Genomic DNA, 13,753 nt, shown 5'->3' with positions numbered 1-13,753 from the left:
AAGGAAAAAAGACAGACAGAAAGAAGATACAGTAAAAATAAAATAAAGTATAATAAAATTATTGAATTAAAAAATTCTTATTTAGAAAAAAAAAAAAAGGGACGGATAGAACCTTAGGACAAATGTTGGAAGCAAAGCTATACAGACAAAATCTTACACAGAAGCATACACATACACCCTCACTAAAAGAGGTAAAGGGGGAAAAATCATAAATCTTGCTGTCAGATACCACCTCCTCAATTTGGGATGATTCATTGTCTAAAGGAGGGAAGGAAGGAAGGAAAGAAAGAAAGAAAGAAAGAAAGAAAGAAAGAAAGAAAGAAAGAAAGAAAGAAAGAAAGAAAGAAAGAAAGAAAGAAAGAAAGAAAGAAAGAAAGAAAGAAAGAAGGTAAAGTATAATAACGTTATTAAAATTAAAATTGATTATTAAAAAAAAATTTAAAAAAAAACCATGGACGGATAGAACCCTAGGACAAATGGTGGAAGCAAGACTATACAGACAAGATCTCACACAGAAGCATACACATATACATTCACAAAAAGAGGAAAAGGGAAAAAAATCATAGATCTTGCTCCTAAAGTCCACTTCCTTAATTTGGGATGATTGGTTGTCTATTCAGGTATTCCACAGATGCAGGGTATATCAAGTTGATTGTGGAGCTTTAATCCGTTGCTTCTGAGGCTGCTGGGAGAGATTTCCCTTTCTCTTCTTTGTTCTCACAGCTCCCAGGGGCTCAGCTTTGGATTTGGCCCTGCCACTGCGTGTAGATCGCTGGAGGGCCTCTGTTTTTTGCTCAGACAGGGCGGGGTTAAAAGAGCCGCTGATTCGGGGGCTCTGGCGCACTCAGGCCGGCGGGGAGGGAGGGGCACAGAGTGCGGGGCGGGCCTGCGGCGGCAAAGGCCGGCGTGAGTTTGCACCAGCCTGAGGCCCGCTGTGCGTTCTCCCGGGGAAGTTGTCCCTGGATCCCGGGAACCTGGCGGTGGCGGGCTGCACAGGCTCCGCGGAAGAGGGGTGTGGAGAGTGACCTGTGCTCGCACACAGGCCCCTCGGTGGCGGCAGCAGCAGCCTTATTGTCTCCCGCCCGTCTCTGGGGTCCGCTCTTTCAGCCGTGGCTCGCGCCCGTCTCTGGGGTCCGTGCTTTCAGCCACAGCTCGCGCCCGTCTCTGGGGTTCCCGCTTTTAGCCGCGGCTCACGCCCGTCTCTGGAGCTCCTTTATGCAGCGTTCTTAAACCCCTCTCCTCACGCACCAGGAAACAAAGAGGGAAGAAAAAGTCTCTTGCCTCTTCGGCAGGTGCAGTCTTTTCCCCGGACTACCTCCCAGCTAGCCGTGGTGCACTAACCCCTTCAGGCTATGTTCAAGCCGCCAACCCCAGTCCTCTCCCTGCGCTCCGGCCTCAGCTCGCAGCCCCGCCCGCCCCGGTGGGTGAGCAGACAAGCCTCTCAGGCTGGTGAGTGCCAGTCGGCACCGATCCTCTGTGCGGGAATCTCCCCGCTTTGCCCTCCGCACCCCTGTGGCTGTGCACTCCTCCGCGGCTTCGAAGCTCCCACCTCCGCCCCCCGCAGTCTCCGCCCGCGAAGGGGCTTCCTAGTGTGTGGAAACTTTTCCTCCTTCACAGCTCCCTCCCACTGGTGCAGGTGCGGTCCCTATTCTTTTGTCTCTGGTTTTTCTTTTTTTTTTCTTTTGCCCTACCCAGGTACGTGGGGAGTTTCTTGCCTTTTGGGAGGTCTGAGGTCTTCTGCCAGCGTTCAGTAGGTGTTCTGTAGGAGTTGTTCCACGTGTAGATGTATTTCTGGTGTATCTGTGGGGAGGAAGGTGATCTCCGCGTCTTACTCTTCCGCCAACTTCAAGGTCCCCCCCCCCGCTATTGATTCTTTGTAGTGTATTTTTCATTTCAGTTATTGTATTTTTCATCTCTGTTTTTTTTTTCTTTAATTTTTCCAGGTGTTTGTTCTTTAATTCTTCTAGGTCTTTGTTAAGCATTTCTTGCATCTTCTCGATCTTTGCATCCATTCTATTTCCGAGGTCCTAGATCATCTTCAGTATCATTACTCTGAATTCTTTTTCTGGAAGGTTGTCTATCTCCCCTTCAGTTAGTTGTTTTTCTTGGGCTTTATCTTGTTCCTTTATCTGGTACATAGCCCTCAGCCTTTTCATCTATCTTTCTGTGAATGTGGTTTTTATTCCACAAGCTGCAAGACTGTAGTTCTTCTTGTTTCTGCTGTCTGCCCTCTCATGGATGAGGCTATCTAAGAGGCTTGTGCAAGATTTCTGATGGGAGGGACTGATGGTGGGTAGAGCTGGGTGTTGATCTAGTGGGCAGAGCTCAGTAAAACTTTAATCCACTTGTCTGCTGATTGCTGGGGCTTGGTTCAGCCCCTGTTTGTTGTTTGACCTGAGGTGACCCAACACTGGAGCCTACCGGGCTCTTTTGTGGGGCTAATGGCAGACTCTGGGAGGGCTCATGCAAGGAGTACTTCCCAGAACTTCTGCTGCCAGTGTCCTTGTCCTCACAGTGAGCCACAGCCACTCCCCACCTCTGCAGGAGACCCTCCAACACTAGCAGATAGGTCTGGTTCAGTCTCCTATGGGGTCACTGCTCCTTTCCTTGGGTCTCCATGCAGACACTACTTTGTGTGTGCCATCCAAGAGTGGAGTCTCTGTTTACCTCAGTCCTGTTGAAGTCCTGCAATCAAATCCCGCTAGGCTTCAATGTCTGATTTTCTAGGAATTCCTCCTCCCATTACCAGCCCACAGTTTGGGAAATCTGACGTGGGGCTCAGAACATTACTCCAGTGGGTGGACTTCTGTCATATAAGTGTTCTCCAGTTTCTCAGTCACCCACTCAGCAGTTATTAGATTTGATTTTATTGTGATTGCACCCCTCCTATCATCTCATTGTGGCTTCTCCTTTGTCTTTGGATGTGGTGTATTGTTTTTGGTGAGTTCCATTGTTTTCCTTTTGATGATTGTTCAGCAGTTAGTTGTTATTTCAGTGCTCTCGCAAGAGGGAGATAGCACACATTCTTCTACTCTACCATTTGAACCAATCTCCCTCATTGTAGTTTGGATTTGCATTTCTCTAATGATTAGTGATATTAAGCGTCTTTTCATGTGCTTTTTGGCCATCTGTATGTCTTCTTTTGAGAAAGGTCCTTTTGCACCTTCCACCCAATTCTTGATTAGGTTTTTGTTGTTGCTGTTGTTGTTGAGCTGTATGAGCTGTTTGTATATTTTGGAGATTAATCCCTTGTTGGTTGCTTCATTGGAAAATATTTTTCCCATTCTGTGTGTTTTCTTTTCATTTTGTTTATCATTTCCTTTGCTTTGCAAAAGCTTTTTAGTTTCATCAGGTCCCATTTGCTTATTTTTATTTTCATTACTCTGGGAGGTGGGTCAAATAAGATCTTACTGCGTTTTATGTCAGAGCGGTTTCTGCCTATGTTTTCTTCTAAGAGTTTATAGTATTTTTTCTTCATTTAGGTCTTTAATCCATGTTGAGTTTATTTTTGTGTATGGTGTTAAGGAGTCCTCTAATTTCATTCTCTTACATGTAGTTGTCCAGTTTTTCCAGCACAAATTATTGAAGAGACTGTCTTTTCTCCATTGTATATTCTTTCCTCTTTGTCATAGATTAGTTGACCATAGGTGAGTGTGTTTATCTCTGGACTTTATCTCTGATTTTTAATTTGAGATTTAAATTGTTTCCTGAGATCATTCAATGAAGTCACCATTACCCTGATACCAAATCCAGACAAGATATCACAAAAAAGAAAATTACAAGCCAATAACACTGATGAACATTGATGCAAAAATCCTCAGAAAAATATTTGCAAACAGAATCCAACAACACATTAAAAGGATAATATGCCCTGATCAAGAAGGATTTATCCCAGGGAGGCAACGGTTTTTCAGTATTCTCAAATCAATCAATGTGATACACCACTCAACAGATGGAAGAACAATAAACCATATGAACATCTCAATGCAGACAAAGTTTTTGACAAAATTCAACACATATTTACGATAAAAACTCTCCAGAAAGTGGGCATAGAGGGAAACTACCTCAACCTAATTAAGGCCATATACAACAAACCAACAGCATACATCATTCTCAATGGTGAAAAATTGAAAAAATTTCCTCTAAGATCAGGAAGAAGACAGGGGTTCCCACTCTCACCACTATTATTCACCATAGTTTTGGAAGTTTTAGCCACAGCAATCAGAGAAGAAAAAGAAATAAAGGAATCCAAATTGGAAAAGAAGAAGTAAAACTGTCACTGTTTGCAGATGACAGGATACTATATATAGAAAATCCTAAAAACACCAACAGAAAACTACTAGAGCTAATCAATGAATTTGGTAAAGTAGCAGGATACAAAATTAATGCACAGAAATTTCTTGCTTTCATATGCCCTAACAATGAAAGCAGAAAGAGCAATTAAGATACAATCCCATTAACCATTGCAACAATAAGAACAAAATACCTAGGAATAATTCTACATAAGGATGCAAAAGACCTGTACTCAGAAAACTATAGGATACTGATGAAAGAAATCAAAGACGACACAAACAGATGGAGAGACTTACCATGTTCTTGGATTGGAAGAATCAATATTGTGAACATGACTCTACAATCCAAAGCAGCCTACATGTTCACTTCAATCCCTATGAAATTACCAATGGCATTTTTCACAGAATTAAAACAATCTATTTTACAGTTTGTATGGGAAAAAAAAAAGGCCCTGAATAGCCAAAGCAATCTTGACAAAGAAAGGAGGAATCAGTCTCCCTGACATCAAAATCTATTAGAAAGATACAGTAATCAAGACAGTATGATATTGGCACAAAAACAAAAATACAGACCGATGGAACAAGATACAAAGTCCGAGATAAACCCGCTACCTATTGTCACCTAATCTATGACAAAGAAGCAAGAATATACAGTGAAAAAAAGATAATCTCTTCAATAATTGGTGCTGGGAAAACTGGATAACTACATGTAAGAGAATGAAATTAGAACACTCCTTAACACCATACACAAAAGTAAACACAAAATGGATTAAAGACCTAAATATAAGACCAGATACTATAAAACTCTTAGAGGAAAACATAGGCAGAAACTTCTCTGACTTAAATCGTGTTAAGATATATTTTGACACTCCTCCTAGAGTAATGAAAATAAAAATAAAAGTTAGCAAATGGAACCTGATGAAAATTAAAAGCTTGTGCAGAGGAAAGGAAACCATAAACAAAATGAAAAGATAAGCCAAAAAATGGAAGAAAATATTTGCCAATTAAGCAACCAACAAAGGACTAATCTCCAAAATATGCAAACAACTCACACAGCTCCAAAACAACAACCAGAACAACAAAACCCAATCAAAAACTGGGTGGAAGTTCTAAAAGGACCTTTCTCGAAAGAAGGCATACAGATGGCCAAAAAGCACATGAAAAGATGCTCAACAGCACTAATTATTGAAGAAATGCAAATGAAAACTACAATGAGGTATCACCTCACACCAGTCAGAATGGCACTCATCAAAAAATTGACATATGACAATGCTGGGAAATACACGTGGAACAATTCCTACAGAACACCTACTGAACGCTGGCAGAAGACCTCAGACTTTCAAAAAGGCAAGAAACTCCCCACGTACCTGGGTAAGGCAAAAGATAAAAGAATAAACAGAGACAAAAAGATAGGGATGGGACATACACCAGTGGGAGGGAGCTGTTAAGGAGGAAATGTTTCCACACACTAGGAAGCCCCTTCGTGGGCAGAGACTGTGGGTGGTGGAGGGAGAAAGCTTCGGAGCTGCGGAGGAGAGCACAGCAACAGGGGTGCGGAGGACATAGTGGAAAGATTCCCGCACAGAGGATTGGTGCTGATTGGCACTCACCATCCCGAGAGGCTTGTCTGCTCACCCGCCAGGGCAGGTGGGGCTGGGAGCCGAGGCTTGGGCTTTGGTCTGAGCACAGGGGAGGACTGGTGTTGGCGGTGTAAACACAGCCTGAAGGGGTTAGTGCACCACGGCTGGACGGGAGGGTGCCCGGGAAAAAGTCTGGACCTGCTGAAGAGGCAAGAGACTTTTTCTTCCCTCTTTGTTTCCTGGTGCACGAGGAGAGGGGATTAAGAGCACTGCTTAAAGGCGCTCCAGAGATGGGCGTGAGCTGCAGCTAAAAGTGCAGACAACAGAGACGGGCACGAGACCCTAAGGCTCCTGCTGCTGCCAACGAGAAGGCTGCTTGGGAGCACAGGTCACTATCCACAGCCCCCTTCTGGAGAGCCTGTGCAGCCCGCCACTGCCAGGGTCCCGGGATCCAGGGACAGCTTCCCTGGGAGAACACACAGCACACCTCAGGCTGGTGCAATGGCATGCCGGGCTCTGCCACCGCAGGCCCACCCTGCACTCCGTGCCCCCGCTTCCCCCGGCCTGAGTGAGTCAGAGTTCCCGAAGCAGCTGCTCCTTTAACCCTGTCCTTTCTGAGTGAAGGACAGATGCTCTCCGGAGAACTACATGCAGAGGCAGAGCCAAATCCAAAGGTGAGGGCCTGGAAGCTGTGAGAACAAAGAAGAGAAAGGGAAATCTCTCCCAGCAACCTCAGAAGAAGTGGATTAAAGCTCCACAATCAACTTGATATACCCTGCATCTGTGGAATACATGAATAGACAACGAATCATCCCAAATTGAGGAGGTAGACTTTGAGAGCAGGATTTATTATTTTTTCCCCTTTTCCTCTTTTTGTGAGTGTGTATGTGTATGCTTCTGTATGAGATTTTGTCTGTATAGCTTGGCTTCCACCATTTATCCTAGGGATCTATCTATCCGGTTTTTTTTCTTAATAATTATTCTTTTTTTAATAACTTCATTATCTTTTATCTTACTTTATTTTATTTTACTTTATCTTCTTTCTTTCCTTCTTTCCTTGCCTCCTCCCTTCCTTCTTCCCTCCCTCCCTCATTTCTTTTTTCTTTCTTTCTTTCTTTTTTTCTTTCTCTCTACTTCTACTAATTTTTTCTTTCTACTTTTTCTCCCTTTTATTCTGAGCCGTGTGTATGAGAGGCTCTTGGTGCTGCAGCCAGGAGTCAGTACTGTGCCTCTGAGGTCGGAGAGCCAATTTCAGGACACTGGTGCACAAGAGACCCCACAGCTCCACATAATATCAAATGGCGAACATCTCCCAGAGATCTCCATCTCAACAACAGCACCCAGCTTCACTCAACGACCAGAAAGCTACAGTGCTGGACACCCTATGCCAAACAACTAGCAAGGCAGGAACACAACCCCATCCATTAACAGAGAGGCGGCCTAAAATCATAAGTCCACAGACACCCTAAAACACACCAGCAGATGTGGAAATGCCCACTAGAAAGACAAGATCCAGCCTCATCCACCAGAACACAGGCACTAGTCCCCTCCACCAGGAAACCTAAACAACCCATTGAACGAACCTTAGCCACTGGGGACAGACACGAAAAACAACAGGAACTACAAACTACAACGGGAACTATGAACCTGCAGCCTGCAAAAAGGAGACCCCTAACATAGTAAGATAAACAAAATGAGAAGATAGAAAATCACACAGCAAATGAAGGAGCAAGATAAAAACCCACCAGACCTAACAAATGAAGAGGAAACAGGCAGTCTACTTGAAAAATAATTCAGAATAAAGATAGTAAAAATTATCCAAATCTTGGAAATAGAATAGACAAAATGCAAGAAACATTTAACAACGAACTAGAAGAACAAAAGATGAAACAAACAATGGTGAACAGCACAATGAATGAAATTATAAATACTCTAGATGGGATCAATAGCAGAATAACTGAGGCAGAAGAATGGATAAGTGACCTGGAAGATAAAATAGTGGAAATAACTACTGCAGAGGAGAATAAAGACAAAAGCATGAAAAGAACTGAGGACAGCCTCAGAGACCACAAGGACAAATTTAAATGCACCAACATTTGAATTATAGGGGTTCCAGAAGAAGAACAGAAAAAGGAAGGGATTGAGAAAATATTTGAAGAGATTATAGTTGAAAAGTTCCCTAATATGGGAAAGGAAATGGTTAATCAAGTCCAGGAAGCACAGAGAGTCCCATACAGGATAAATTCAAGGATAAATGAGCCAAGACACATATTAATCAAACTGTCAAATATTAAATAGAAAGAAAACGTATAAAAAGCTGCAAGGGAGAAACAACAAATCACACTCAAGAAATCCCCATATGGTTAACAGCTGTTCTTTCAGCAGAAATTCTGCAAGCCAGAAGGGACTCGAAGGACATATTTAAAGTGATGAAGGAGAAAAACCTGCAACCAAAATTACTCTACCCATCAAGGACCTCACTCAGATTTGATGGAGAAATTAAAATGTTTACAGACAAGCAAAAGCTGTGAGACTTCAGCACCACCACACCAGCTTTACAACAAATGCTAAAGGAACTTCTCTAGGCAAGAAAGACAACAGAAGGAAAAGACCTACAATAACGAACCCAAAACAATTTAGAAAATGGGAAAGGAAAATACATAATGAAAATTACCCTAAACGTAAGTGGATCAAATGCACCCACCAAAAGACACAGATTGGCTGAATGGATACAAAAACAAGGCCCATATATATGGTGTCTACAAGAGACTCACTTCAGACCTAGAGACACATACAGACTGAAAGTAAGGGGATGGAAAAAGATATTCCATGCAATTGGAAACCAAAAGAAAGCTGGAGTAGCAATTCTCATATCAGGCAAAATAGACTTTAAAATAAAGACTATTAGAAGAGACGAAGAAGGACACTACATAATGATCAAGGGATCGATCCAAGAAGAAGATATAACAATTGTAAATATTTATGCACCCAACATAGGAGCACCTCAATACATAAGGCAAATACTAAGAGCCATAAAAGGGGAAATTGACAGTAACACATTCATAGTAGGAGACTTTAACACCCCACTTTCACCAATGGACAGATGATCCAAAATGAAAATAAATAAGGAAACACAAGCTTTAAATGTTACATTAAACAAGATGGACTTAATTGATATTTATACACAAAGACAAAAGAATACACATTTTTCTCAAGTGCTCATGGAACATTCTCCAGGATAGATCATATCTTGGGTCACAAATCAAGCCTTGGTATATTTAAGAAAATTGAAATTGTTAAACTATCTTTTCTGACCACAAAGCTATGAGACTAGATATCAAATACAGGAAAAGATCTGTAAAAAATACAAACACATGGAAGCTAAACAATACACTACTTAATAATGAAGTGATCACTCAAAAAATCAAAGTGACAAATATTGCATGATATAAGTTCTATGTGGAATCTAAAAACTACAGCAAACTAGTGAATAAAACAAAAATGAAGCAGACTTACAGATATAGAGAACCAACTTGTGGTTACCAGTGGGGAGAGGGCAGATGGAAGGGGCAATGTAGGGGTAAAGGGGAAAAAAGTGTTATTGTGGGATTACATGAAATCAGTGTATGAAACTTTTGAAAATTGGCCTTTAAATAAACAAACAAAAAATTAAAAAGGGGGGAAAATGAGGTATGCATCTTATCTAGGTATCTAAATCTACTTAACAGAATATTACTCAGACATAAAAAAGTATGAAATACTGCGATTTGCAGCAATATAGATGGACCTAGGGTATATTATGCTTAGTGAAATATCAGACAGAGAAAGACAGATACTGTAAATCACTTACATGGGCAATCTGAAAAACAGTACAAACGGATGTATGTGCAAAACTGAAACAGACTCACAGATATAGAAAGAAAACCTGTGGTGACCAAAGGTGAGAGGAAGGGGAAAGGGACAAATTAGGGGTATGGGATTACCAGGGACAAACTGCTATGTCTAAAATAGATACACAACCGGATATGCTGTATAGCAAAGGAAATTATAGCCATTATCTTTTAATAACCTATAATGGAGTATAATCTGCAAAAATATTGAATCATTATGATGTGGAACTGAAACGAACATAATACTGTAAATAATATATTTCAATTAAAAACAATAGCAGAACCTAGCCAACCAGTCAGGAAGAGCATGGGAGCAGATAGCTCCAAACACAGAAGAGAAAAAGGAAATCCAAACTGGCACCTGTGACTGCGTGCCCTTCCCACATCAAGGGGATCCATGAGGTGATTCAGAAGTGCCATTGTCTTGATACTGCAAGTCACAAGAAGGAAGAGTATTCTTGCTGGGGTTTCTGCTTCAGCTTCGTGACCCACCTTACTCTTAGGAAGGTGAGGAATCGCATCCCCTTGGCTTCACATTCAATTGAAATAGGACACTGGGGATTCTGGGACGATGCTCTCATGCATTACTACCCAAATTCTCTGGAACTTGGTCTCCCAATCAAAGATATCTAAGGACGTGTGCTATTATTGAAGGCTTTAGGATGGGACATGTCACCTTTCAATGGCCCAAACAAAGATAACTGCTAAGTTCACATTTTTCAGTCAAGAAAACCAAGTAATATCTGGTACATGAAGTGGGAGTGAAAGAGAGGAAAGAGGATTAGCACAAAGGATATATTTCTTTTTGCTATTGTTTTTGTTTTTTAGCCCAGGCATCTCTCTGTTGTGCTTAGGTGATACACTTTGGCTCCTGTTGGGCTGTTGGAGTTGCCTTAAGTATGCCTAAATACTGGAGCAGCTGGGAAACAGCAGAAAGTTCCTGCTGTCAGTTAAATATACTCACCCCCAGATATGTACTTCTGTGACCAGCCTCTGTATCCTTCAGTTCTCCCCTATTCCACCCCCAGCCAGCAATCACCAGGTCAACTCCACTTAATGGATCCTGTCAGGCACCCTTGCGAGCAGGGATAATTCAAGATCCCTTAGTTGGGTTCTTTATGGCCTCCATTCTCCCACAGTGAATGCTCCATGGCCAGGCCGACCAATCCAATGTCTCCTGATGCATATACCTCACACAGCAGGGAGAAGCCTATGAACCCAACCTTGTATATACTGAAGACATTTTCCCTCACCATATCCATGCCTGTTATTTTGGCATAAAATGGCACCCTGGAGAGATCTGCGTTATTTCCTAATAATAGCAGGTTTAGTCTCATTTAAAATCTTCCCCCATTCTCTCTTGGTGCTGTGCGTCAGTATAAATTCTTATGCTTAGCGATTTTTGGTGCACTCTGCTAGTCTCTGAAGAAGTCAGCTGGTATAGTGGGAAGTGCACTGGGCTAGGAGTCTGGAGGAACAACTTCTAGCTGTATGGTGACATGACTTTATCAATTCTGAGCTCTGTGGTGATTGCTAGATATAATTTTAAATTCAAGTGTCCAAGTAGTGGTTCCTTTAGCCTGGAACTAACCCTGCCACCATCTAGGTCACCTGTGTTTCCTCTCACATCCTGTGCTAACTCCACCAGAGCACTCACTCCATTGTGTAGCCATTGCCAGTTTTGTCTCACTCTCCACTAGGCCGTGGGCTCCTTGAGAGAAAGGACCATCTTCTTCATCATGGTGCAACTCCTAGTGCCTGACAGTGTCGGGCACAAGTGGGCACTCAAATATTCTCTGAATGAGGAATCTCTGCTGTTTCTACTTGAATTGATTGAGGATATTTAGCCATAACGAATGACTGAATACTGACTCTCCAAATACCTTATGCTAGCCTATAATGTGGTGTAAAATGCCTCAACATTTAAATGGGAAAAGTATTTTGATCCTGCTACTTATATTCCAATTTCCTTAATCTGTAAAGTGAGGCTTTAAAGACCCCTGTTGGTTTCCAATTTATTGATTGCTCGTTTTCCCCACCCCACCCCCAAACCCAACTCCTGCCTCCCATCCATCAGCCCCCACATATGTTCAAATAAAGACCAGTATGGGGATGACATTCCCAGTCAGAGCCTCTCTGTTTGATGGGAAAGGCCTGAAATGGGCTGAACCTCACCTGCTAAGCCTTCCAGAAATCCTCCACAGGCCCCCTGGATGAACTCAACCAGGAAGCACAGATGAAATCTATAGACTAGGTGTTTCTATTCATCTCCATATGTATGCACCACAAAAATTATACCTGCTTCCATGCTCACTTTCTTTTTTTAAATTAATTAATTTATTTATTTATTTATTCTTTTTTCCTTAAGTTTCTTCCCCAGATTTATTGAGATATAACTGACATATAACATAGTGTAAGTTTATGATGTACAATGTGCTAATTTTATACAGGTATATATTGTAAAATGTTACTCACAATAAGGTTAATTAACACATCTTTCACCTCACATAATTAGCATTTTGTTGTTGTTGTCATGGTGAGAACATTACTGCTCTACTCTTATAGCAACTTTCAAGTATACAATACAGTATTGTTAACGATAGTCTTCATGCTGTACATTAGTTCCCCGGAACTTACTCAACTTACAACTGAATGTTCATACCCCTTGACCAGCATATCTCATTTCCACCGCCCCCCTCCAGCCCCTCATGCCCATTTTCTTTTGTATACTTAAATGGTGTTAGATTAAATCCATTAAAAGGAAAAAAAAGGCACACAGTGAGGCAAATTCTGTTTCCAGAGAGCCACATTTCTTACGTGTCATGGTGATGTACTCAGTTTTTTTGCGTTTTGCTACATAGAGTACTACCTATGAAGTAATGTGGGTAGTTGGGCCCACCCTCCTGATTTATTGCTCAAATTCCAGGGTAGGGGAAGAGGATGAAAATAAAAGAGATGGGGATACTTCTATCTTCATGTATTCTTATCTTTTAGAATACCCCAAGACATTCAATGTTTGAGTCCAGAATTAGTCTTAAATTCATGGCTTGTAAAGAGAACAATATGTAGGATCTTTGCTAAAACTCATTCTAAAAAAAGATTGAAAGGACAGTCTCAATACAATTATGGGCTAGTAGGCTTTAAAAAATTTCAGACAACAGTGATATCATATAAAAGCAACATGAAATGTTTTATTGAGAAAATGACCACTCAGGTGAGTAATATCACAACAGCAATGTCAGAACATCTTCAATATCAGATAATCTTCATTTCTGTGTTAAAAATAAAAAATAATTTTTAAAATTACTTCAACTCATTCACCTGGGGATACAGAATAATATCTGCGGTCCTGGTCAGATCTTTAAAAAGAATAGATTCAGAGGTGTGTGTGTGCCTCTCTGTGTGTGTGTGTGTGTGTGTGTGTGTGTGTGTGTACAGAAACTACCAAGGCAGATGGTATGAGGGAATTTAGAAATACATAAGTCTTGTAATTTATCCTTCCCCAGCCCCTGGGGAAGGGACATGTATTTTTCTCAGGGCACAAATCTAACAGTCAGTGTGGATGTTTGGACTGCATTGCAACAAAGGGCATTATCTCTTCAAGGGGACATCACCTGCAGTCCAGGCCAGGGAGTTCCGGGGGAGGGAGCCAAGCTATTACTTGGCCCGGATGGCAGAGGGGGCATCCATGACCAGGGGGTTCTCCTCCTCAGCGGCGCTGCTCTTCTTGTCCACAGCAACAAAGGCAGGTGTTTCATTGGGGCTCTTCTTGATCTTGCCCTCTCTTCCCTCCAGATCCTGGCCCTGGACGCCAGGCGTCTGCTGTGGGCGGCGGCGCGGGTTATTGGGGCGGCGGGATCCATAGCTTGGAGGAGGCCTCTGTTGCAGATCGCCGCAGGCGTCGTGCTGGCTCTCCCTGTGCTCCGCCTCCAGCTCCGCAGGGATGCCTTGTGAGGGTCTTGGACCAAGAGAGGTGCCTAGGTCCCTAGGG

This window comes from Globicephala melas, chromosome X (genome assembly GCF_963455315.2).
Source record: "Globicephala melas chromosome X, mGloMel1.2, whole genome shotgun sequence".
NCBI classification, from domain to species: domain Eukaryota; kingdom Metazoa; phylum Chordata; class Mammalia; order Artiodactyla; family Delphinidae; genus Globicephala; species Globicephala melas.
The sequence above is the reverse complement of the archived record's forward strand: the minus strand, read 5'-3'. Positions refer to the sequence as shown.